At 39.0% G+C, this 4863-nt stretch overlaps 1 pseudogene; it reads left to right on the forward strand.

The window, feature by feature from the left end:
- The first annotated feature begins 336 nt into the window (after nt 1-336).
- Nucleotides 337-3455, forward strand: LOC149207775 (protease Do-like 7 pseudogene; annotated as a pseudogene).
- The last annotated feature ends 1408 nt before the right edge of the window (nt 3456-4863 follow it).

The following is a 4863-nucleotide window of genomic DNA, read 5'->3' on the forward strand; positions in this document are numbered from 1 at the left end:
AATAAAAAAAAATATTTAAAAAAAAAATTAAGTCATTAATAATTAAAATTTATATTAAATCTGAATACATAATTAAATTTACTTAATATTTTTCCCAAAGAGGGCTCTATCCAACATTATCTTCCTCTTAAACAAGAAATTTAAAAAGGCTAATGGCGTTGGACCCACTTTCATTATAATTCACAAAGTTAATTGTATATATAACCCTCACCCGGAAGACATTCACGCATTCTTTGTTCACATCACTAGAGAATCTGCCGGTGAAGGAACCATACAGTACGCAATTACGTGTCTTAGAGTCGTACGTGGACTTAAATCTCAAAATAATTCTTGACAATGGAAGTTGTTGGAGCAGACATGCAGAGTGTTGCAACGGCAGAGAAATGGGGCAAGGCGTTAAGCAAAGTTTTTAAGGGCGTGGTGGTGTTAACAGTCACTGCCACTCGTGATTTCGATACTGAGAGCGCCGGTGTCTTTAAAGCTACCGGTTTCATTGTAGATAAGCAACGCGGGCTCATGCTCACGAACCGCCATGTCGTCTGTCCCGGACCTGTTGTGGCCGAGGCTACGTTTCTCAATAACGAGGAGATTCCGGTTTATCCTCTGTATCGTGACCCTGTTCATGATTTTGGATTTTTCCGTTTTGATCCCGCAGCAGTTCGGTTTATGGAAATTGAGGAAATCCCTCTTGCACCAGAAGCTGCAACTACTGGATTGGAGATCCGGGTGGTGGGTAATGACAGTGGTGACAAGCTTTCGGTTTCTGCAGGAACCCTAGCCCGACTGGATCGACCGGCCCCTGTTTACTCGCCGATTAGCTACAATGACTTCAATACATTTTATATGCAGGCAGCTTCAGGGACGAAAGGAGGCACAAGCAGTTGGATTAAATGCGGGTGGTAGACAAGAGGGTTCTTCTGCATATTATCTTCCATTGGATCGAGTGGTAAGGGCTTTGCAAATTTTACAGAGGTGCGAGGATGAGTCAGACACTCGATGGCATGCAGTCCATATACCTCGAGGGACACTCCAGATGACTCTTCTTCACAAAGGATTCGATGAGGCACGTAGGACCTAGGTTAGGGCTTCAAGGCGAGACTGAAGAATTAGTAAGAAAGGTTTTTCCCGAAGAGACGGGAATTCTGGTTATAGATTCTGTGGTGCCAGGGGGTCCTGCTGACAATCATTTAGAGCCGGGGGATTTACTTGTCAGTCTAAATGATGAGACTGTCACTCATTTCTTGGAGTTGGAGACAATTCTCGACGATAATGTTGGAAAGCCGATAAATTTACATTTTGAGAGGGGTGGTGTTCCTATAAAGATTACTTTGGAGGTCCAGGAGTTACACTCTATAACTCCAAAGAAATTTTTGGAACTAAGTGATGGCATAATTCATCCTTTATCCTACCAACAGGCTAGGAATTTCTCCTTCAACTGTGGTCTAGTGTATGTTGCACAACCAGGGTACATGTTGTCAAGCGCAGGTGTTCCTTCTCGTGCTATCATTAAAAAATTTGCAGGGAAGGAAACTACAAGGGTCGAAGAATTTATATCTATTCTGTCAGAATTACATCGAGGATCACGGGTTCCTCTAGAATTTGTGAAACATGGAGATCGTCATCGAACGATGGTTGTCCTTGTAACTATTGACAGGCATGATTGGTACGGAGAACCTCAACTATACACTCGAAATGATGAGAGTGGATTGTGGAAGAGGACGCCTGCAATCTTGCAAATCCCATTTTCAGCAGATGAACAAGTTGGCGGAACGGAAGTGAATTCAACAAAACTCATTACCAGTCCAGGATTGAAAAGTATTGTTAGCAATGTAAGCTGTGGGGGTGATATGCCACAGTTCCATTTTTTTGTTTCAGACTCTATCAGTATTGACAGAAGCAAGGCGAAGAGGAGACAGCTGAACGATCAAGATGAGCCGGGTACAACTCTGGAAATTCAAACCACATCTTTAGAGGAAGCCATAAAACCAACCCTTGTCATGGTTGATGTCGATATACCACCATTATCAGTGCTTGATTGTGTGCGGGATAAACCTCTTCCTCAAACCGGGGTGGTGGTCTATCATTCTAAAACCATAGGAATAGTTACGATTGACAGGAATACAGTTCCCACATCTGTGGCAGATGTCATGTTATCATTTGCTGCATACCAAGCGGAAATCCCTTGGCAGGTTATTTTTTTGCACCCTGTACACAATTATGCATTAGTGGCATATGATCCTGTCGCACTAGGTCCAACCGGCGCTCCAGCTGTACATGCAGCTGTTCTTCTTCCTGAACCTGCTTTGCTTAAAGGTGATGTTGTGCATCTTGTGGGTTTGAGAAAGAGCTTAGAACTTGCATCCCGCAAGTGCATTGTCACAAGCCCACAAGTTTCATTGAATATTGCTGCAACTGATATTCCCCGTTACAGAGCAATGAACATGGACGTGATCGAATTAGAGGCACATTTAGGGAATTTATTTGCTGGTGTATTAGTCGACGATCATGGAAGGCTTCGGGCATTATGGGCTGGCTTCTACAGTCCCGACAGATATAATAATCCGGTTGTGAGTGGAATTCCAATTTATGCTGTCAGCCAGATTTTAGAGAGGATTATTCGCGGATCTGCAGGTTTATCTTTGCTTGTTAACGGAATGAAAATCTCTATGCCCATTGTCCGCATTTTAGAGGTTGAACTTTGTACAACCTTACTTTCAAAGGCGCGCAGCTTTGGGTTAAGTGACAAATGGATTAGTGATTTAGCAAACAAAGATCCTCTGAGACAGCAGGTGTTGCAAGTCAGGTGTTGTTTTGCCGGATCACGAGCAGCAGGTACGCTGGAGGCTGGTGACATGCTGTTGGCCATAGATGGGAACCTGGTTAGCAATTATCGGGATGTTGAGAATGCTTGCCAGCTGGTTGAAGAGAGCAAGGATGAGCAAGGTGATCTAAGACTTAAAATTTTCCGGCAGGGTAAGGAGATTGAAGTTCTTGTGGGCACAGATGTAAGAGGTGGGCTTCAAATCACGCACATCGTAAGTTGGTGCGGCTATACTGTACAGGAGACAAACTCAGCTGTCCGCTCGTTGGGATTTTGGCCTCCTGAAGGTAACGGTGTATACCTGTCGGGATATAATTTGGGATGCCCCGCTGATAGATATACAGATCATACTGAACATTGGATTGTTCAAGTAAATGATAAACCTACGCCTGATTTGCAGACCTTTGTAAATGTAATAAAAGAGTTGGAACACGGTGACTTTGTTCGTGTTAAGATATTTAATTTAGATGGAGAACGCCATGTTTTTTCTTTGAAGCAAGACTTGCATTACGGGCCGACGTGGGAACTTAAATTTGACAAAGAAACGGCAACATGGACTCGAACAACAATTAAATCGGTCTCTAAGAGCTACGGGCATGAGCTCTTAGAGCATCTCATGGACCAAATAGAATGATCAAATTTTCATACACGGAGATGCAAAGAGCATTATGAACTGGATCACGGATTTTACACTTTTCAGTCTTTCCTATATTTTTTAACTGGATGAGGTGTATTAATTTTTTTTAGATAATTGTCAGCCCATTACATTCACCAATATATAAAGAACAGAATAGAGCCATAATTTTCTTTCAACTAGATGCGGTGTATTAAAATTTTGATAAATAATTGGCAGCGCATTACATTCACTCATATATTAAAAACAGAACAGAACCAGTAACAGATCTTCTTTTAAAAAGGGGCATCGGCTAAGATCTAGTTGAGTATGACTTAGCTATATATGCAGATATATCAACTCCATAGAGGAAATATTTTTTTTAATTTTTGATGGTTTTTTAATTATATGATTTTGATGGCTTTATATGGTTTTGTATAACTGGAGATGAGGATTTTGAATATATTTTTGTCTCAGATATGAGATAGATGATAGTAGAAAGATACTAATTGTTATAGACTGAAAATCTGAAAACAGTTGACTTTGTTTGGAAAGCTTCAATGAATGTATTCTTTTATTATTAATGAAAAGAAATCTTTTTTAGATTGCAACTCTAATGTTTAACTCGTCAACTATGTATAACAGAGTTAATTTAGCTGGTTGATTCAGTGGCATAGAACACCTTAACACAAGATTAATCGGTTAATGTAATAAACCATATTATTAGAAAATTTATGACTTAGATTAGTTATTACCGTCTGAACCTAAATAGATAAAAGCGGGCATATATAGAAAGAAAGAAGGTAAAAATGAAATTAGAAAACTGTATTTTCAGTCCTAGAAACTTTGAAACATGGTTGAAATCTAGAAACGAGGATTTCTCAAAGTGATTGATTGTTTTATTGGTGATTTTTCTTTTTATTTATCGAGTAATTATAGATAATACTAAAAAAATATAGATAAATCAGTTTATCAAATTAGAAAACTCGGTTTTTTCAGTCTTTAAACTTCGAAACATTCTGGAAACAAGGAAAAGAAAGAATGTCAAAAAGTGATTTATTGGTTATTGGTTTCTATATATGGAAAAATGATAGATGGTACTAAGAAGTTATAGATAAACTAGTTTTTAATATATCTTTTATTAATGTTTATTTTTTACCTCATAAATTTTTAAAATAAAAAATATTATATTTGAGTTTTGAAAAAGAGAAGTTTTAGAGAGAAAAGATGAATGGTGTTATCAATAGCAGTCCATTCAAAAATGATAGCATGTCCACTGAAAAGGAGGTCATCAACGAACATCAAGTAGGTGATTTCAATCCATTTAAATACTCTAGGGGTGATTTCAATCCATTTAAATACTCTAGAGATTGATCCATGAACTCTACCATCCCACACTTTTCTGCTCGGGTTATCAAGGACCATGAGC

This window comes from Pinus tabuliformis, chromosome 1_2 (assembly GCF_031772625.1).
Source record: "Pinus tabuliformis cultivar Carrire ecotype Pingquan chromosome 1_2, CPIR1, whole genome shotgun sequence".
NCBI lineage: Eukaryota > Viridiplantae > Streptophyta > Pinopsida > Pinales > Pinaceae > Pinus > Pinus tabuliformis.